Here is a 23,274-nt window from a genome sequence, read left to right as displayed (position 1 = left end):
AGATTTTTACAAATGAATAAAAAATGAAAAGCTGAAATGTCTTGAGTATTCAACCTCTTTGTTATGGCAAGCTTAAATAAGTTCAGGAGTAAAAATGTTCGTAACAAGTAACATAAAAAGTTGCATGAATGACTACCTCATCTCCGTACCCCACACATACAATAATCTGTAAGGTCCCTCATTCTAGCAGTGAATTTCAAACATGGATTCAACCACAAAGACCACGGGAGGTTTTTTGAATGCCTCGCATGGAAGGGTACTATTGGTAGATGGGTAATTTTTTTAAATATTTTTTTTACATTAAATAACCCTTTGAGCATGATGACGTTATTTATGACACCTTGGATAATGTATAAATAAACTCAGTCACAAAGATACAGGCATTCTTAATTACTCAGTTGCCAGTGAAGAAAGGGACCGCTCAGGGATTTCACCTTGAGGCCAATGTTGACTTTAAAAGCATTACAGAGTATAATGGCTGTGATGTGAGAAAACTAAGGATGGATCAACAACATTGTACAGTGCCTTGCAAAAGTATTCATCCCCCTTGGCGTTTTTCCTATTTTGTTGCGTTACAACCTGTAAGTTAAATGTATTTTTATTTGGATTTCATGTAATGGACATAAATAAAATAGTCCAAATTGTTGAAAATAACTTGTTAAAAAAAATATATAAACAAAAAATGGAAAAGTGGTGCGTGCATATGTATACACCTCCTTTGCTCTGAAGCCCCTAAATAAGATCTGGTGCAACCAATTACCTTCAGAAGTCACATAATTAGTTAAATAAAGTCCACCTTTGTGCTATCTAAGTGTCACATGACCTCAGTATATATAAACCTGTTCTGAAACACCACCAAGCAAGGGGCACCACTAAGCAAGGGCACCATGAAGACCAAACAGGTCAGGGAGTACAGATCAGGGTTGGGTTATAAAAAATATCAGAAACTTTGAACATCCAACGGAGCACCATTAAATCCATTATTAAAAAAATAGAAAGAATATGGCACCACAACAAACCTGCCAAGAGAAGGCCACCCACCAAAACTCATGGACCAGGCTAGAAGGGCCTTAATCAGAGATAACCCTGAAGGAGCTGCAAAGCTCCACTGCGGAGATTGGTGTATCTGTCCATAGGACCACTTTAAGCTGTACACTCCACAGAGCTGGGCTTTACGGAAGAGTGGCCAGAAATAAGCAAACATGTTTGGTCTTCGCCAAAAGGCATGTGGGAGACTCCCCAAACATATGGAACAAGATACTCTGGTCAGATGAGACTAGAATTTAGCTTTTTGGCCATCAAGGAAAACGCAATGTCTGGCGCAAACCCAACACCTGTCATCACCCCGAGAACACCATCCCCACAATGAAGCATGGTGGTGGCAGCATCATGCTGTAGGGTATGTCTTCATAGGCAGGGACCTGGGAAACTGGTCAGGATTGAAGGAATGATGGATGGTGCTAAATACAGGAAAATTATTGAGGGAAACCTGTTTCAGTCTTCCAGAGATTTGAGACTGGGACGGAGGTTCAACTTCCAGCAGGACAATGACCCCAAGCATACTGCTAAAGCAACACTTGAGTGGTTTAAGGGGAAACATTTAAATGTCTTGGAATGGCCTAGTCAAAGCCCAGACCTCAATCCAATTGAGAACCTGTGGTATGACTTACAGATTGCTGTATACCAGCGGAACCCATCCAACTTGAAGGAGCTGGAGAAGTTTTGCCTTGATGATTGGACAAAAATCCCAGTGGCTAGATGTGCCATACCTATAGAGACATATCCCAAGGTACTTGCAGCTGTAATTGCTGCAAAAGGTGGCTCTACAAAGTATTGACTTTGGGGGGGTGAAAAGTTATGCACGATCATGTTTTCAGTTTTTTTGTCATATTTCTTGTTTGTTTTACACACACAAAAAAATTCAAAGTGGTAGGCATGTTGTGTAAATCAAATGATGCAACCCCCCCCAAAATCTATTTTAATTCCAGGTTGTAAGGCAACAACATAGGGAAAATGCCAATTACTCCACAATACTCCACAATATTAACCCAATTGACAGGGGAAAAAATAGGAAGCCTGTAAAGAACAAACCTATTCCTAAACATGCATCGTATTTGCAACAACGCGCTAAAGTAATACTGCAAAAAATGTGGCAAAGCAATTAACTTGTTGTCCTGAATACAAAGTGTTATGTTTGGGGCAAATCCAAGACAACACATTACCCAATACCACTCTTCATATTTTCAAGCATAGTGGTGGCTGCACTATGTTATGGGTATGCTTCTAATCATTAAGGACTGGGGATTTTTCCAGAATAAATAAGAAATGGAATGGAACTAAACACAGGCAAAATCCTAAAGGAAAACCTGTTTCAGTCTGCTTTCCACCAGACACTGGCAGATGAATTCACCTTTCAGCAGAACCATAACCTAAAACACAAGGCCACATCTACACTGGAGTTGCTTACCAAGAAGGCAACGAATATTCCTAAGTGGCCGACTTACAGTTTTGACTTAAATCTACTTGAAAATCTATGGCAAGACCTGAAAATGGTTGTCTAGCAATGATCAACAACCAATTTGACAGAGCTTGGAGAATTTTGAAAATAATAATGGGCAAATCGTGCACAGGGGTATGAATACTTGTAAATGTCTAAAAATGGGTTTTCACTTTGTAATTATCTGGCATTGTGTGTAGATGGGTGAAAATGTTTTGATTTAATCAATTTTGAATTCAGGGTGTCACACAACAAAATAAAGAAGGAAAATATATTTAATTAGTTTACTCCAATTAGGGGAGGAGTGGTAGGTTAAGGGGGAAAATAATAAAGATGGAAATAATAATTTACTAATAAAAACATATGTATAGGGGATTAGAAATGATGCAGACAATTACATTGATAGAAGCCACAATCCATTAAAGCTGATCCACCCCCCCCCCAAAAAAAAGTTAAATAAATCAAGTGGTATGATTACTTTCTGAAGGCACTGTACTTATCTGATCGAAGTTAGATAAACTGCACCTAAACATGACTATATCTGTGTGACTAAAAGTGAAGATACAGCACCTGTCAGGCTATCTCTCTCTTTCCTCCTCTTTCAGATTGTTTCGGCTGTCAGAGTTTCCCCTTTTCCATCGCTCTCACTTGGTAGTTATCGGAGCAGACGTTAGGTTAATGGACGAAGCTACTGGCCGGACTTCTAAAGCCAGTCAGCCTCGGTGACCTCTGACCTGGCCTTTCCATCTTTTTTAAAGAGGGTCAGCGAGATAAGCTGCCCCCTACCAGGCTATTGGGTCTCCCTGAGAGACGCTAGCTCTCCGTGTGATAAGTCCCCACAGGGTTAGGAGGTCACACAAACAGGGCACCCTGACCTCCCGCTTTGTGTATTCCATTTTAGCGCTCTCTGTGCTTTTTTTGGTTTTGTTCTCACCTAAGTGCTTTTCAAGTAACCCCTTTTCCATTGGCTGGAATTCTTCACAATTTCCCCTTGAAGGAACACAAAAACACCAAAGAAGATGTTGTATAAACATTAGTCAGTTAGATGAAAGAGTGGCAGAGGAGGAAAATGGAGGGATAATTGGTCCCTGGACTGGAGAAAACAAAGGCCCCAGTAAAAGTGACCGCACACAAACATCCGTGAGATAATGCACTCCCTCTGCTTTCTTATAGACCAGGGTCTATTTATACTGTTAGTGAAAAAAGTTTCTCAAACCTTACATTAGAGATAGCCGCGTGGAGAAGGAGGGCAAGTACGTAGTGCTGAACAGTTGCTCTCTGCTTTACGCAGTCTGTGTCACGCCACCGAGGAGAGGATACTGAAACTGTCACACTGTCTGTGCCTGTGTCTGTACGGTATATGAGAGAGGGAGAGAGAGAGAGAGAGGGTGAGAGAGAGTGCGAGTGGAGAGTGCGAGTGGGTCAGACATTGGGACAGGGTGAGAACAAGCAAGGATGTGCCTTCTGAACAATCAAGCTTTGATCCAGTCACAGAGGAGTCTGGGAGGAATTCAGTCTTGGTCTCTTAGCAGCTTAACCTCTGTTATTCATACAGGGCTGTAACTTATAGGGAGGGATCATAATTATGATTAGTCGATTTAATATGAATACTGGAGTAGCAGCCCAAGTGACCACGAATACAAATACATATAAAAGTCAGGAGCAGAACCACAGGGAGGGAAACACTAGTAAACACAGAGACTGTGGGAACACAGGCATGGAAGAGACCAGAAGACAAGACTCAGGGCCACTCCACAAAACCATACCAGAAGATGCCGAAAAGTTTATATGCTGTTAAATTGACTCTTAAATGGCCCCGTGAATGCCCGTAGACACAGTAGGACATGTAAAAGGAATGTTCAACGTGTGCACCGAAATAGAAAGCTTTGAAAATGACCTCACCGACATTATCTGCTTTAGCGAGGTAAATTAGCCCGTGTTAGTGGTGGGAATGGGGGAAAAAGAACGTTCAGAGTGGATCAACATGATAATATTGGACTTCAAGACACAGTTTATGACCATTGCTTGGTAATGTCCACCCTTGCTATGGTCACAAGCCTCTGGGGGTGGATACTGTGAAACTCCTTCCAAAACCGATGCTCCAGAGAGTCCCCTCCATACCATTTCAGAATTATATAATTAGTTCTTAGAGAGTGAGGGTGAATTTATGGTTGGACCAGGGGTAGAAACAGTAGCTATCAAAGCTTTGTGGGTAAGTCCCACAAGACAATGATGTCTCTCTAAGTGTCATGTTATTTCTAAAGACTACTTCTCACTCTAGGGTTCATACTGAAGTCTATACTGGCGTTGTGCCATATACCAGTGTGTGTGTTGCATTGTGAGTGGGTAGTGCTGTGTGAAACCTGGTGGACTGAGTGAGTTGGCAAGGTATAGCCAAGACAAACGTGCCATTCTGGTGCCAGCCAAGGAGCCTCAGACAGGAACTGGATAGTTTGAAAATAGAATGAAAGATCCCAGATTAAATAGTTATGTGGTCCAAAAATAAAACGCTGGGATATTAATTTACCGTCTATTAATCACTCTGATCTTATGTAACAAAGTATTTTTGGGCCTGGACAAATTTTCCTATGCTGGTCATTGCTTATTTTGGTCTGCTGTTATTTTGTCTGGGGATTTATTTGACAGTAATACACTTTATTTATCTTTCTCTAACCTCAGCTAGGAAGAAGGGGATAAATCAGATGACGTGGGTGGAAGTGTCTGTGGAGGGTGCTACTACATCCCCCCCCATTCTGGCCACATCTGCCATTGGTCCCACCACATCTCTCTCTCCCCTGGACAGAGGCAGCACTACTCAGACCCCAAGTTTTGAACTTGTTTCAGAGACCGGAGAATCAGCAGAAACAGCGGCCCCTTCGTCTATGTTCTCAACCAGCATGGTATCGCCTCGCCCCACCCCGGGAACACATGAAGGCGATCTTGAGGAGGTGACCTCGCCACACACCACTGCCACTGCAAAACAAGGAGGTGACATTTTCACGACAACATCCTTCCCCGATTACAATGTTGATGACTTTGAGGAAAGCCCAAGCCATGTGGAGTCGGTCCCTCCCCGTGGAGACACGTTCCAAGCTCCACCCACAACAGGAAGTCCACATCCTAGTGATTCTACCTTCCCTGCTCCCCCCCAGGCCACTGCAGTCATCCAGGTAGAAGATGCCACACCTGAAGTGTCCGTAGATATAGCCGTGGACCAGCCATCGAGCACAGTGTCTGGGGAGAGATTGGCTGAGCCCACAGAAGAACCAGAGAATCACTATGTGATAGAAGTGGGCACAGTTCAGCCTGACATTCTTCTAGAGGCCTCTCCAAGTACAGAACCCATGTTTGCTCATGGAAACGCAGAGGAAACCACCCTGGAAGGGATCACTGCAGAGATTTCCTCTGATCTGATAGACGCCCAATCTGTTTTGACAACCGAACCAACTGAACCAATCACCACTGAGAAAACTAAAGATGAACCTGTTAGTACTGAGGACACTACATATGAGTCCAGTCTACGTGTAACTGAACAGCCCTCCACTCTTGAAACCGCAGACGATTCCACAATGGTGATGGCCTCCGCCACTCCAGATGCGTCTGTAAGTGGAACTACTTCTCAACCCTTTGATCATAGGGAAGTCGAGGTCACGGCCCCACCCACAACAGCAGAGGTCCTTGAGATTTCCCCTAATGCAGTCATCACTGAAACTACCCCACCCACAATATACACTGTCACTCCCAGCATGGTTGTGACCTTATTCACTGAAGATGTGGAGGGCAGTGGAATGGGTCCCGAAACCATCGTTGACCTGGGCTCCACTGCTGCAGTCACCTTGTTACCTACACCAAGGTCATCATCTACAGTGGCAGTAAACACTGAGGACAGAAGCACACTTAGCCCCCAGACTGATTCATCAAGTCCCGCTGGCACGACGGTGTACCCAGAAAGAGAGCCATACTCTGACGGCCTTCATTCATCGACCCCCTCCCCAGACTATGTTGATGAGATTGGAACTGCAGGATTTGTAGAGGGTACACCACCCATTCCGCCAACCCAAGCGGTGCATGACGATCCCTCAACAAGCACCTCTTCCACCACTGTCATGGATGAAACAACCATGATTACCACCATCGTGTGTGATACAGAGCCCAACACCGGCATGGAGACCACCACCCCAACACAATCAGTAGGTACAAGATCAGCAATACCAACAACGTCATCATCAAAGCCTTTGGATGGCTCAGCAACTGATGCCCCGACCACACCCTCATCCCAATACTCAATCATACAAGTTGTCACTCATCCGGCTGAGACAGAAGGCGCTTCTAAAGCTGAGCCCACACAGAAACCTCTTCCTCATGATGTAGAGACACCAGCCATTCTGTACAAGGAGGATGCGAGTCAAACACAGGAACCACCAAGTGATCCCACTACCACCACTTCACATGCAACCGTGACCTCTAAGGAACCTTCCTCAGTGAACCCAACAGCAGCCGCCATTCTCATCGACAGTGAGACGTCAGCTGAGGATGTGAGCTCAGGTGATCAGGTCATTGAAGAGTCCAACACTCACTTTCCTGAGTCCCTCAGTGAAACCTTGACTGAAGTCCAGGACACCACCACAGACATCGATACAGAGTACTTCTCATTTGCTCCCTTGACGTCCACCAGCGCTCCAGCCACTGTGGGCCCAGATGGACTGCCCATCCAAGTTATCAACATCAATGCCGACGAGCAGAAGCAAAACGAGTCAGGTAAGAATAATACCTCTTGTTCACTATATTATATGATATAGGCTAGACATTTTAGGTAAACGTTGCTCTGTAACAATTCAGACCTATATAACGTTTGTTATATGAAGGTCAAACTCCAAGTATCTCTCCAGATGGTCTCTTTTCCTGACAGTAATCTTGTCTGCATGAGTTAATTGCGGTAGATAAAGTTTGCTGTATGTCACCTGGAAAGACCAGTACTTTCTGTATTAGGATTAGGCCTATTACATAGTAATGTGGTGCATAAGGACTAGTTCTTCAGATCAGCCCCTGCCTGGGATCCTTTATGTCTGCTCTGGTAGGAGGTCAGATGTGTTAGGTTACTGTTACTGGGGTGTGACTTCAACTTGATCACTTTCAAACTGTTGACTTGCCAAAAAGCTTATTGAAAACATAAGCACAGTACATGTTTTGGTTTTACTGTGGAGAACAGCTCTTTATGTTTAGGCCTAGGCCCTATGTGACAGAGAGTGGTTGTCTGTAACATAGGCATGTGTTAACACTTATAGCATACTGTGCTGCAGCTCTCCGCCAATGCACATGAATGTACAGTAGAGAGTTTTTTGGCAGATACAGTAAGACCATGTGCTGTCCAGGGTCCTGAAGTGGGGGTTTTGACTCTCAGCCAAGGAGAATGCATGTGCTGCTCTCTCTTTCTCTCTCACACACACAGACATACGCTTAGAGACGTTGCTACATCAGCATCTGGTTTGGTTGTCGTTCATTTCAGTACCTTTATGGAACATATCTCATCAGGTTTTTTCCAAAGCTATATAATATTTATAGTTTTTTGGCTTTGTAAATGGTGAAGCTCTCCTCTTTTGGAATATGCTAACAGTGTTCTGATTTAGCATGGGTGCTAACTATGCTAGATGATTGAACACATCTTCATGGGTGACAACACAGTTAGCTATCTAGTTTATCATGTATCTCTACGTATATGGGTGATTCTACACACATGGTGCAAATTGCATTCCCACCCCAAAAAATATCTAAAAAAGTTAAAGAAAAACTCTGACCAAAAACGTTCTTTTGGTATTTGATTTTCATTAGTCAATTGTTGATATCGACCCAAATAGTTTTGCATGTCAGCAATCATGTTTTTAAGATACATCGCTTTTAAAGTACAGAAATACAGCCGGTATGATTGTCATTACCGAAACAAACACATTAAAATACTGTAGAATTAATGTGCCACAACCAAATCTCTATCTTTTATGTAAATGGGATGTTACAGTGCATTTGGAAGGTATTCAGACCCCTTCACAAGGTGACAGAGCTCCAGAGTTCCTCTGTGGAGATGGGAGAAACTTACAGAAGGAAAACCATCTCTGCAGCACTCTACCAATCAGGCCTTTATGGTAGATTGGCCAGACGGAAGCCACTCCTCAGTAAAAGGCACATGACAGCCTGCTTGAAGTTTGTCAAAAGGCACCTAAAGGACTCTCAGACTATGATAATCAAGATTCTCTGGTCTGATGAAACCAAGATTGAACTCTTTGGCCTGAATGCCAAGAGCTTGAGAGGATCAGCAGAGAAGAATGGGAGAAACTCCCCAAATGCAGGTGTGCCAAGCTTGTAGCCTCATACCCAAGACAACTCAAGACTGTAATCGCCGCCAAAGGTGCTTCAACAAAGTGCTGAGTAAAGGGTCTGAATACTTACGTCAATGTTATATATCAGTAAAAAAATGGAATATACATTTATATACATTTTGCTTTGTCATTATGGGTGTAGATTGATGAGGGAGAAAACTATTAAATATATTTTAGAATAAAGCTGTAATGTAACAAAATGTGGAAAATGTCAATGGTTCTGACAACTTTCTGAATGCGCTGTAATTTAAGGATCCAGGCACTTTTTATTTATTTCACTTTCACCAGTGATTCATTTACTCATTCTCGTTGTGCAGTACATGGGCTCTGAAAAAAACATGGACATATGCTCAAAGAATACCCAAAATGCATCCTTTTAGAAATGGGAACACTCTCAGTAGAGTGATGCAGGTCTTTAGACGATTGTACACATGAAATGGTCTGCAACGTTATATTCCATTTTGTGCGAATCAAGCTATTTCCACTATCCAGATGTTCCATTCTCTGTGTAGCCTGCTGCTAGAATGGATTGAGTGGTAACAACCAAATGTTATTGGTAATAGTGAGAGGTTAGCATGTCTTGGTGGTATGATTATTGAATCTCTGTAACTTTCTCACTCATCATTGTTAACGATTCATTCAGGATTATCCACAATCATCGTAGCATCCACATCAATGTAGAAGTGTTTAGAAACATATTATATTCTTATTTACAATAAGAGTGACTTCAAAATGACACAATGGATTATTTACTTTGGGCACAAAGTATCTGAAACACAACCAAAACTAACCGTAAATGTATCCAACAAATTTGTAGTCACAAGCTTGATGTAGTCATTACGTGCTAGCAATATCGGACCAAATACCAATTTTGACTAATCTATTTATAAGAATCTTTAGGTGTGTCAATAATTTTTGAATTAATTGTTAAACAAAATCCCTGAGCAATTGTATTCATGTCGTATAATTGTATATTGGAGTAAACAATACACATGTAGCTCAGTATATGAGCTATTTATTTAATTTTACAGTGATTATTGCTCATCTTTATCAAGGGTGTTAATAATTTCAAACACCACTGGACATTCATCATTCCCATAATTGAAACACACAATTCAAAAACCCATTTCATAGAGAATTTTACAAACTGGACTATACTGTATGTAGCAACGTACTTTGAAGAGATGGTGATTGGGTCTAAATAGGTGTTTGGTAGTCTAAAGTCAGTGTACTTGTCTTTAACGGCCATTTACCGAAAGTCTCTTCCCACACACTCTCCCCACATGCCAACAACTTTTTTCTGCATTCTGCATTCACCAAATTGTGTGTGGTTATCCTTAGACATAGTCTCCAGACGTGCATAGAGTATGGTTGATATGTAGTCCTAAACATTTTTGGGGATGTCTTCTAAAAGATACACCAAAAATGCATTTTTACATAACTTTTAACAATCTGCTATGTATACATTCAGTCCTAGAGTACCTTAACAAAATGAAACCAAAATATTTAGGTTGACTTCGTCCAGTGTTCAGAATGTTTTATTTTTATTTTGTGTGATCTACAAATATGCACATATTTAATGAGGAATCACATCATTTGCATATTTTACACACACTATTTCAAATGAATTGTAATACAAAAAAGTTAAACATTTGTGTCCACATTCAACTGGTAAAGGTTGATTGTGATATGATTAAGGGAGAAAATGACCTTATTAGGGTGTGTTGTCTGGCCTTAATTAAAATCATCACAACATTTGACTCTATATAAACGACTTTAGCGTATTTTTTAAAAAATACCTTAGACCAAGCAAGAATCATGTAGGCTATTTAAAAAGACCCTTCGAAAATGACAGAAGCCCCTGACTATCAGCCTATTGTCAGATTTTTACATGATCATACACTGTAGTTACAAAGCTCAAAAAACAAATAAATACCATGACTTTTAATCAAGTCGTTGGATTAAATAATAGTAAACAGGTATATATATTCCATGTCCACCCTTCCAGACCTATCAAGGGACCTCTTGCAAAACCCGTTTTTTTGTTATTGTTTTCCTATCCCCCCTAGCTAGCTCGCAAATTCCTCTGTGGGTCCTCCCTCCCACATCCGTTGACAGACTGCAGCTTAGTGCCTGGACCACCTCAACTCGGTCAGTCAGTCCAGCTGAACAGATGTCCAGACAGACATGGGGGTCATAGGGAAATAAACACTGAATGAAAAATGAAAAAGGCCACAATCTCTCGGCATGCAGCTGTTTATTGTATTAACAGGGTCTTGTGGTCAGCATAACAGTGAGGCCTCCGGAACCTCAGTTATGTAAATTATGGCTTAGGCTTACTCCCCCCACTTTTCGTTTTCGCTATCTCTGGTATTCTCCTTCATGGAGGCAGCCGCAATGGTGTAAGACAACGGAATGCGGTGTGTTGAGTTCCACAACTCACCTCACAGTCAATCGGCCAGTGGAGAGATTAGTGAGCAGGAGTGTCTTACGACTTAGTAGGCAGGTATTGGTTGGATGATGGTTGCTCAGAGTGGCAGTGTGTCTCAGGCTAAATTACTCAAAATTGTTGAGTAATGCTGGGGTATAGAAAGGATAGCATAATTATAATATTTTACCATGAGTCATAATGCCACTGTTCAGTGTAAGGCCAGTAGTTTCTCCTGAAGTGGCCTTTTAATATGTGTCTGTAACATTACCTTACCCACTTCACATTAGAGTATATGGGAATGTTTTATACTTTTGCCCCTTGAGTCAGAGGATATGGCTGGTCTTGAAGAAAGTTGACGTAGAGAAATATGAGGAGAGAAGGAATACATGCACATACATGGTTTCCAGCACAGCAATTACTCTATGTTATAACTGTGAGCATCCAACCAGAGCTATGCACTCAAGCGTTCCTGACCTAATGTGGTGCTACACTAATTGTAAATAAGTCTAGTGTTCTGGCACAGTGGTACAAGAGAGAGAATAGAGTAGATGTCACGGGTCAATATTTTGATTGATGACCCTATGTGAACTCTATGTGAACCCTATGTAGTGATGACGTGTGCATGTCTTCTGGTCAGGCAAGCCTGGTTAGGTGGGGGCTATGGGGTGAGTAAGGGTCCCTTTGACAGGCCGTTAATGATTGATGACCCAAGCCTGATAGACAAGCCTGGTTAGGTGGGGGCTATGGGGTGAGTAAGGGTCCCTTTGACAGGCCGTTAATGATTGATGACCCAAGCCTGATTTATGACCCTATGTAATGATTTATGACCCTATGTCATGTAGAAGGGTGCATGCCCTGGGTTGAGTAAGTGACCATGTGTCAGGTCAACCTGTTACTGTTTCTCACGGTTTGGGTTGGTTAAGGCCCCTTATAAAGCCGCTGAACAATACCTGTTTAAGACTGTACATGATAACCCCCCTGAATATTAAACAAAAATGACACCTATGCCAATTTTAGGGATGTTATGCTCGGCTTGTCATGAACCCAGTGACCAAAGCCTTGAAGAAGTTCTGTGTGAAGCTCCAGAATGTTTTAAAGGATTTTTGGGGACGAGTGAGGGCCACATGTCTTACATATTCCACCCGGAGGATTCTACGGTAAAGATATTCACAGACCGTGGACCCAAACCCCTTTATCCTGCAAAACCTGGGAGTTTTCCCCCGGCTCTGGGGATGAGAGAATGGCTAAACATCAGGCTGGCTCTTTGTAAAATTGAACAGGTCCTAAGTGTTACAAATGTGCCAGGATATGCGTTGGAAGAACAGGTCTGCGGCCGCAGTGATCTCAAGGCTCTAAGAATTGCTTCAATGGACTATAGCCCTGACAACAAAGTGACAATTTTAGCCTGTGACCTTTATGATAAGGCTAATGCTACAAAGTCTGTCAATTCTCCGGTAGCTTCCAGAGCCCGCAAACATGTAAACTTTTTTATTCCTGTGTTTAGTTTTAAATGGGTGGATTATCCAATTTTCATAACACTTATGAATAAGCTGGACATTCTCTTCCAAAATGGGGAACAGTTAAAGCGCTGGGCGAGGCTTTCCTTGAGACAGAGTCAAGACCAAAAGGCCCGACGGCGGATCTACCCCTGGAGTGAAAACTTACCATGTGTTGATGGACATAGCAAGAGAGCCTTGCCTTTTGAGGGTGAACTCGACACGGACAATTGCGGTTGGTTGCATAAGCTCCCAGGATCTGTAAGAAAGGCATCGTAAAATACCTTAAGAATGTAACGATATAAAATGTATGTACTAAATATTTTGAATGAAATAAATGGTTTTAAAATCAGAATCTCACCACGTTATGAACTCTCGCGTTTGTTCACTCTTAGCGCAGTCTGTCCCTGAGAAAAATCTTGCGGAAAAAGCCATGTGCGCGCGCATGTGCGTGAGGGAGTTTTCTGTAGTGGCTGTGTGTGTGTGTGTGTGTGTGTGTGTGTGTGTGTGTGTGTGTTTCAAAAACAGAAAAAGGGGGGCGGGTTGTTTGTTAAAAAAATACCCCTGCATGCCTGGTGGGTCGTTTGAAACCAAGGTTTACACTAGCCTGCAAAACAGATGCCTACCCCCCAACAATAATATTGTGTCTTACGACTCCTAATCTTAAAGGCCTTTCATAAAACTATTTTTTTAGGGGGGCTAAAAAGTCATTCATCCCAGCGATGTCGAGAACAACACACCCCATGCATCTAGGTGCTAGCACCCCGGAGATTTTAGAAGCTCCAAAAGGATCCTAATGTTTAGACACACCCAATACCATGTGTTTGAAATGTGTCAAATATACCATGGGCGGGGGTATAGCCCGAAAAAAACGACAAACCCCAAATGCTATGTAAAAAAATCATTCAGGGGTTTTTCTCTAGGTCGTAGGGTACAAAAGCGCTAGAAACCATGGGCAATGTTAGCAGCGTTTTAGTTCCGATGCAAACAGCACCTCCAGAAACTCCAAGAATCGTTATCGGACTGAAGCGTTAAAAAAGATAATCGGGGAAAAAAGTCTAATGGATCTATCACAAGGTGAGTTCTTGAAATAAATCTTTATTAGATTTGGTTGTTGTTGGGGAATTGTTTGAAAAGCGTGGGATGTTATAGAAATATTAAACAATCATTAGGATCAGTATGCTTACCGTATAACAAGGCAATATTAGCTAAAGTGATTATAGCTTTAATATTGTCGAATGTTTTATAGATTCTGAAGCATTCACGCAGATACTCCGAGGTATAACTGAGCTCGAATCATCCCATGGGTCTCCGAAACAAACGCCTGCCCTGAATTGTCAACGTAAGTAAGCTCCAAGAATTCCATACATAAAAATATTTATACCTTAAAAACAAAAAGTGTGGGCATCTTATATTAAAAGTTATTTTATATGTTTACAGAGGACCTAAAGCCTAGAAGGTTAAACGATGCCCTATGGAGCCTGAACGGTTTCTGCGAAGCATATGACTACGAGACAATTCTGCCCTACTCCCAGGATGTATTTACCCAAAAGCAGCGAACAGAGACTTTAAACGGCAGGTCAACTCCCCTTGGCCAGGACAACGTTGTCCCCCATATTTCTAAACACCAAAGGATAATTAGTGCTCAGATCCACAGTTCCGCTTCACCCGAACAATTCTACTTGGCCGATATTCACGAGACGTCGTTCCAAGGACTAGGTATGAATCAATTATATATTATTATTTATATATATTATTATTTTAATATTTATATATTTTTTTTTTTATGCCGGAATATGTTAAAACAAGGCCTAATGCTGTTTTTTTGTTTTTTTCAGGCTCCCCATCTACCGGACCTGCAGATGTTGTAATACAGGTTGAACAAACACAACAGCCCTTGGTTTCAGAGCTTCTTCAGAACAGCCCTCGTCAAAAAAGCCGAGGTATTTAATTAATGTATTGTTAATATATAGGCTTATATCTGAAATGTATTTGGCATTTTTAACATATTTTAGGGTTAATAACCTATTTGTGTATGTATTATTTTTATTTCAGACTCCTCACCGGCTTATGAACACAACGCACAAACATCGGAGGATGCCCAGACAAGCATCCCCGAGGAGGCTCCAAAGACACCAGAGAAACCTGATGATGTCAAAGATTTAAATGACATTTCTGAGGTAGACGATTTGATGTTCTGTGAAGCTGCCAACCTTCTTGAATCGGCCAATTCTGTGGGGGAAACAGCAGATTCTGAAATAGACCAAGAACGTTTTTTCAAAGCGTTTACCCTGGGTTTAAAATCACGAAAGGCTCTACTCCAGAGGCGCATGTGTATTCTACTCGAGCATCAATACAATCAGGATGTGTCATTCTGGCGTAGCGAGCTACCCCGTATGTTAAAAAACATTAGGGCTAAAACAAGCAAATACCGCCGTTAAAAAACACACATGTAAACACACACACACACACATCCTTAATTAGACAGATGGCGCCCCCTATAGACCAAAGTGAGACAATTGAAACACTCTTAGCCAGGATCCCTACAGAGCTCCAAGATATAGTTAACCATATGAATGATTCGGGGGTAATTGACATAATGACAATAGATGAAAATCTATTATCCCAGATTCCCTCCGAACTCATAGACATTATTACACGTATGAATGAGTCAGGGCCTTCCGAGGAAAACATGTTAACACAGATTCCCGAAACCATCATATCTCTAATTACCCAGCTTAACGCGAGCCCTAGGTTTAATTCGGCCCCACAGACACCTCTAAGACAGCCTTTAACAACATTGTCCGAAGAGTCTGAAAGTCAATATGATGTTTTTGAACAGTTGGACAAATGTCTAGCAAATCTGGAGGGGGGCGGTCTTGAGATCAGTGTACAGAACGAGAGCGCTAGGTTTAATTCGGCACCCCAGACACCTATAAATCAGCCTTTAACACCAATGTCCGAAGAGTCTGAAACCCAATACGATGTTTTTGAACAGTTGGACAATTGCCTAGTAAATCTGGAGGGGGGAGGTCTTGATCGAAGTGTACATGTTTTGCGTCGAAATAAATTCAACAATATTGAGGTTCGCCAGTTTTTCAATTTCGCATGGGGGGGTCAGATTCGGGAATATGCTGTGTTTTACGTAATGCTTATGGACACTTTGAATGAACTGTTAGCGAGGATCAGAGATTATAGCGAACCTAGGGATCTCTTACAGTTGGAAATTTGTGGAGACAGTCTACAGAGCAAGGTCTCGCTTATTTTACAGAATGGTGAAGCAGAGCTTGAACAATTTGTTAAACTGCTAGAACGCCTTGTACAGTCAAATTTAAACGTGCTAGCAGATAGGACCCTCGAACTTGTAGTACAATTAGTACGCCAACCACAAGGGGGCGGGGGTCAGAGACGAAAGCTCGAGAGTTTAATGCAGTCCGAAATCATAAGCAATAAAAGGGCCTATCTCATAAACGTTCACAATCCAGGTAATAAGCTATGTTTTGCCATAGGTTTGGCCCACTTACTCAGCCCCGGATGTACGGATCAAGCCGCGTTACATAAAGCTCTCGAGCTACAAACTGCGGTGGGTCTCGGTATACAGGATGCTGTGGCTTTCTCAGACATAGTCAAATTTGAAAACTTTCTGAACATCAAGATTGTGGTTTTGTACCACAGTAGGGCTAATGACGCTCTCCTCAAGTTCCAAAATATACCCGAACCACATCCTAAGACTATGTACTTTTATGTGCAAAATGAGCATTACTATGCCGTAACTAACATCACAGCCTTTTTAGGCGCGCCATATGTCTGTCCAGCCTGTCATACCGGCTACACACGCATGGGGGGGCACTCGTGCCGTTACAACTGTTCAGTATGTCTGGATAAACATTGCCCTATGCAGCCGCTAAACTTGACCCCCTGTGCGGATTGTCACCGCACATGTCGTTCGGCCTACTGTTACGAAAAACACAAAACTGAAACATGGCATCCCAAGGCATGTAAATCTGTAAGCAGTTGTGACATTAACAAGAAATGTCCAAAATGTCATTGCAATTACAACCTTAAAATAGATAGCCCTAAACCTCATGTTTGTGGAATTATACACTGCCCAATCTGTAAAGGTCCTTTGAAAAGCAGAGACGCGGAAGCAGTTCAAGAAGTAACACATGAGTGTTACATTCAGCCCTTGGCTGAAGATGAACATACAGAGAAATATGTGTTTTATGATTTTGAGACAACTCAGCAATCAGGGGTTCATTTGCCTATTTTTGTGTCAACCATGACTTTCAAGGGTGAAAAATGGTCGGCCGAGGGACCCGATTGTGCCCAACTCTTTCTAAAACATTTTAGAAAAGCCCAGTACAGAAACTTCACGTTTATAGCTCACAATGCTAGGGCCTATGACTCCTATCTGCTTCTGAACCCTTTGATACAGCAAGGCGTGGCACCCAGTGTCATAGCTCAAGGGAGTAAAATATTATGCTTTGTTGACCCCGCCTTCAAACAGAGATACATTGACAGCTTAAGCTTCTTACCCATGAGATTGGCTCAAATGCCAGAGGCCTTGGGTTTTGAAAACTCTGTCAAAGGCTATTTCCCTCATTTCTTCACATCTGAGGAGAATCTACATTATATAGGATCTTATCCAGCCCCCGAAATGTACGGGTGTGATCAAATGTCTCCCAAAGAGCGTGAGAGATTCATGACATGGTACGAGACCGTAAGACATGGCACTTTTGATTTCCATAAAGAGATGGAATCATACTGTGACAATGACGTTGTTATACTTCGTGAAGGATGCCTCAGATTCAGAGAAGAGGTAATCAAAGATGCGGGCATTGACCCCTGGAGCTGTACAACTATTGCATCAGCGTGCATGAAAACCTATCGTACACACTATCTAACTCCTGAATCTATAGCTATCCCATCGCCAGACAACTACCGACGCCAATTCAAGGCCTACTCTAGTGGTTCCATTCAATGGTTGGAGTACTTGGCCCAGGATAAAGATATTTTTATCCAACATGCTTTGAATCGGGGGGAGAAGGCTTTTGGGCCTTACCATGTAGATGGATACACACAGATTGACGGGGTTGAGACAGTGTATGAGTACAACGGTTGTTTCTTCCACGGTTGTAAATTATGCTTTGTCCCCCACACCTTGTGTGTCCTAACCCAAAAGACTTTTGGGGAAATGTACCAAGAGTTTCAAGACAAACTGAATTCTTTAAAGGCTACTTACGGGTTAAAAGTTGTGGTTTTGTGGGAGCACGAATGGACAGCCCTCAAAAAGGCAGATCCTAGTGTTAAGGCCTTCCTTACCCATTATGACCCTCCAGAGCCCCTGGAACCGCGACAGGCCTTGTTTGGAGGCCGGACCAATGCTTTGACATTGCGTTATGTAGCTCAACCCGACGAGACAATAGGCTATGTAGATTTTACATCCCTATATCCTCATGTAATGAGTTCCTCATTCTATCCTATAGGGCATCCTGAAATTATTCACAGCGACTTTGACGAACCCCAAAATTATTTTGGTTTAATCAAAGCGACTGTCTACCCTCCTAGGGGGCTGTTTATACCTGTGTTGCCTTACAAGGGTCCTAAAGGAAAACTTTTCTTTCCCCTTTGTCGCACATGCTGTGAAAACCACAACCAGGAAAACCCCTGTGATCACACAGATCAAGAAAGAGCCCTGACCGGTGTATGGGTCACTGTAGAATTCTCTAAGGCTTTAGAGAAGGGGTATCGTGTGGCCAAAATCTTTGAAGTGTGGAACTTTTCCAGGAAATCAGACACACTTTTTAAAGAGTACATCAAAACCTTCTTGAGATGCAAGCAGATGGCTTCAGGCTATCCTGCATCGGTCACAGATCAAGAAAGTAAAGACCAGTACATTCAAGACTACCATGACAGAGAAGGCATACTTCTTGACCCTGACAGAATAGAGGTCAACAAAACCAAAAGAAATGTGTCGAAATTGTACTTGAACTCCCTTTGGGGGAAATTAGCGCAGAGATGCAATATGCTAACAACTTCGATCATTAAAGACCCCGAAGAATTTTTGGAATTTGTTTTTTCGGACCAATACGAAATTTCACATTTTTCCTTCTTGAGTCAAGACATTGCCTTGGTGCAATGGAGGCGCCACCAAAAGTGGGTTCTACCCCCGGGTAATGTAAATGTGTTTCTTGCAGCATTTACCACAGCCTATGGCCGCCTTGAACTGTACACCCTCATGGAACAGCTTCAGAGGCGGGTTCTTTACCACGACACAGACTCTGTGGTCTATGTAAGCAAACCGGGGGATTGGACCCCCCCCACTTAGCAACTATCTTGGGGGTTTAACGAGTGAACTCGAAGAGGGTGACCATATTACAGAATGGTCCTCATGTGGTCCAAAAAGCTATGCTTTTAGGACTAAAGCCAATCACGTGGTGTTGAAAGCCAAAGGCGTGACTCAAAACTATGAAAATGCACCGCGTGTAAACTTGGAATCAATCACGCGCTTGGTCGAGGGGTTCGTAAAGGACAAGAATAGTGACTTGGAGATTTTGAGCTCCTACAACAAAATAGTGAGGGATAAAAAGGGGTTCCATCTAAGAAACGCACCACTCACTAAAAGATTCAGGGTAGTCTATGACAAGAGACAGCTATTGCCTGACGGTACCACATTGCCCTTTGGCTACTGACTTATGCTACAAGCCCCAGTGTGTCTTAAAGCTTAAGATATTATGACTGCTGTCGAGGGTTTTGACCCCCGGCTACAATTGCCTTTTTCAGCATTAATTGCCGGCCCTTCAAACAGTGGCAAAACTTTTTTTGTAAAAAGTATTTTAGAGAATTCTGAACATGTGTTATCTCAAAAGCCTGACAATATTGTATGGTGTTATTCATGTTACCAACCTCTGTATGATGAATTATTGAAGACAATAAAAATCAAGTTTGTTGAAGGAATACCCGATTCTCTGTCTGATGATGAACTTCTCCCCCCACATGTAAATAATCTGCTGGTTTTGGACGATATGCTATTTGCTGGTAGCGAACACCCTGAAATTGCACGAGCTTTTACCCAATATACTCATCATAGAAACCTGTCCGTGCTTTACTTGGTCCAGAATGTGTTTCACCAAGGTAAAAATAGTCGGACCATTAGCTTGAATGCCAACTACATGGTATTGTTTAAAAATCCTAGAGATAAACTGCAAATTAGCACTCTAGCTCAGCAGATGTACCCTGGACGGAAATCATACTTTATGGAGAGCTATGAGGACGCTACCAAAGAGCCATTTTCTTATTTAATCGTGGATTTAAAAGCAAATACTCCAGAACACCTTAGGCTACGTACAGGGCTGTTTCCGGGGGAGAGGCCTGCTGCATACCTTCCTAAAAAGTAAACGCTATGTCTCTGCGTTTAAAAAGAAACCTCCCCCTCTTGAGAAGGCTAGTAGGTTCTACAGCTAAAGAACGGAAGGCCATCTTGGGTCGCTGTTCTTCAGATCTCATATTAGCCCTATGTGAGATTGCTTTGAATCTTCTCAAAGGACGCATTCCACTCACCCTGAACCAATTGAAAAAATTAAGGAGACAAAAGACAGCGATCAAACTCTTTGCCAATAAAAGGGCCAGTCTTCAAAAGAAAAGACATAGTATACAACAGTCTGGGGGTTTTCTTCTACCTTTACTCAGTATAGCCGTGCCCTTCATCACCAGCCTTATTGCGGCCAGACGTGGTGGTTGAACACGTGGGTGTGATGGCCACTAAAATGTACTTGGTGCCTCAACAAGAGTTGGATAGACTTAAAAAACAAATGCAGGGTCCTGAAGATATCAGACAAACAGCGGAAAATGATTTGGATACGGCCATGAAGGATGTTTTGAACCGAAAAGGATTGAACCCCTATGATAAGATTCAAAAATACACAAACCTAATGCAAAGGTATTTGACTCGGGTAAAGCAAGGGGAGAGAGAGACTAACCATTTAACCCTTTCCCTACCGGACCCTTTAACAGATGTCGAACCTAACGATAGCCATGCCCCTGTAAGGCCTGTACCGTCGATCTTACCTAGTGGCGATAATATGTCGGGTGAAGCTCAAATGCCATTTGAAGATAAAGTTATGCATGACCTACTGACACATGTGCCTTTACGTAACAGGAAGAATGTTAAATACATTATGAACAAGATAAAAGACTCAAAGGGGATAGCTGCTTGGAACGACTCTGGAGAGTTTATCCTTCAGGGCTCTGTGGTTAGGGGGTCCCATATGCAGGACTTGCTTAAAAGTACCACGGCTGCCCACAAGGTTGCTGATGACCGAAGGCCTCCCGGCTGGCGTCAGTTTCTTAAGGCCCTGGCAATCCTCAACATCCCCCTCTCCGGTGTACCCAACCATAAGCTTCGTCAACAGATTCAAGCTTTAAAACAAAAGCCTTCAACGAGATACAGCACCCCTAAAGATGCCCCAACGACACCGGCCCCATATGAAAGCGATGATGCTAACTCATTTACTCCCATGAACGTCTCAGGACCTTTTCCTAAACCCGATCTCTCGGCGTGGTTAGACTTTTGAAAATGACTTTTGAATGACTATGATTAAATTCAATAAATTTTTTATTTGAAAAATAAGCAAGTTAACATTTGTGGCATTCTTGAAACATATGACGTGAGCATACGCCTTGATTACGCGTTCTTAAAGGACACACATTTGAACACTTTTGATATTTTCTAACAAAACAAGATACAAGGTTATCATTACTTCTTAAATCATCCTTATAAAGAGACATAACATCTTCAAAAGAAACTCCCCGGGCTCTTTGGCACAGGTAAAATACACAGTGGTGACCGCATGTAGTGGAAAGGTTATCTTGCACTTGTTTGATGTTGTAGTAGATCTTTGTACCGTTTAGGGTCAAAAAATCTTTAATAGATTTAGGGAAATGTGAAAAACCGGGGGGAAAGCCATAGGAATCAAAAAAGTTGAGATTTTTCGTCCACCTTCCTGTTCTAATGTCATAGCTAGCCAATGTTCACCAGGCATGTGTTTAGGATGGGTATTGACAATAAACATTGCAGGCCTCTCAGACCATATCTCCATAGGTAATTCATCACAAGCCAACACTCCACAAAATTGTTTTCCAATCAAGCGGCTCATGAGCCCGTCCAACTCTTGGGTATTCATGTCTTTGTTCAAAGGTCCTTAATAATAATCCACTAAGACCTGTCTTCGGGCATTCACTTCCAAGATTGAATCAGAGCATGCGTAAACAATCATGCTAACTGTACAGGCTAAAGGTGTACGGAAACGCATTTCCAGCCTGAGGTTACCTTGGGACACCACAGACAGATTTCCTGAGGTGTCATCATCAGGTGATAAATTGAAAGCATACAATGTGTAACCCTCTGCAAAATCATTTCTGTCAATAGGTAAAGAGAGATCTTTTAGATGTCGCCCTGTAGCCAGGAATAGATTGTAAAATTCTCGCACAGATATGTTGTTATTAAATTGTGGTTGGAAAGCCTTCGCCGGAACCTGACGTCCGTCCTGACAGAGCGCTACATACTCTGCATTGAAGTGCTGAAAATTAAAGGGGTTTTTATCTAAACTGCCCGTATTAGAGGCGTGATCAACCAGACCTATAACCACATATCTAGGTAAAGGGCCTAGAAATAGGTTTTCTTGACTGCAGATTCTACTGCCCACAGGTATGCTAAAGGTTTTCATGGTAATTCTTTGGAGAGGGTAAAGGGCATTTCCTTTCATCAAAGCATGTGAGTGACCCAGGCGCACGGCCGGAGATACAGATACTTTTTTAATAAAAAGGGTTGCCCCCAACACTTTCAAACTAAAATCCCCGTCTTGGGGAGACATCAGGCAAAAATCATCCTTGGCCCTGGTTAATTTTAATCTTAAATCAACCGAATTTAAGAGTAACCGTTCTTGAAAGAAAATGTCAGAGTGTATAGGGCCTAGCAAATGAAACTCTCGAGATTCGGCGCAGTAGCGAGCTCGTGCCGCTAGTCCTTTGTTTGCACCGGTGGAAGGGTCTGTCGATTCCATAGAGGCTCCTGCAGTATCCTTGCTAAACAGCCCGGCGCTAAATTGGGTTTTGAGAGTGTCTTCGGAGTAGTTTAGTAAACACTCCATGATGGCTCTATAAGGGTATGTAGCGCTGCTTTGACTGATTAGGCGTTCACCCAAAGTCACATCAACTTGGGAGAAAATGGTGGCCAAGGGGTAATTAATGAGACTCACTTTGGCATCGTCTGCAATATTAGACCCATCTCTTTTGGTCACTTTTAGACGTAAATGCACCAAGGTGTTGTTGAGGTCCAGATAGTTGTCACCATGGCCTGGTATGAAAAATTCGATAGGCCCGTTATCGGTAATAGCAGAGAGAGGGGCTATCTCCACATAACTGGATCTATCTATTGAATGCTGCGTTAACGGTGCCGTGAAAAGATCAAGTTCTGTCTTT

The 23,274-nt window shown here is 42.4% G+C and overlaps 1 protein-coding gene across 1 annotated transcript in view; it reads left to right on the top strand.

Annotated features, from left to right (window-relative positions):
• Nucleotides 1–23,274, top strand: part of vcana (versican a) — an 84,515-nt gene that overhangs the window by 7,804 nt on the left and 53,437 nt on the right. The gene's annotated exons all lie outside the window — the stretch shown is intronic.

This window comes from Oncorhynchus kisutch, linkage group LG8 (genome assembly GCF_002021735.2).
Source record: "Oncorhynchus kisutch isolate 150728-3 linkage group LG8, Okis_V2, whole genome shotgun sequence".
Taxonomy (NCBI): domain Eukaryota; kingdom Metazoa; phylum Chordata; class Actinopteri; order Salmoniformes; family Salmonidae; genus Oncorhynchus; species Oncorhynchus kisutch.
The sequence above is the reverse complement of the archived record's forward strand: the minus strand, read 5'-3'. Positions and strand labels throughout refer to the sequence as shown.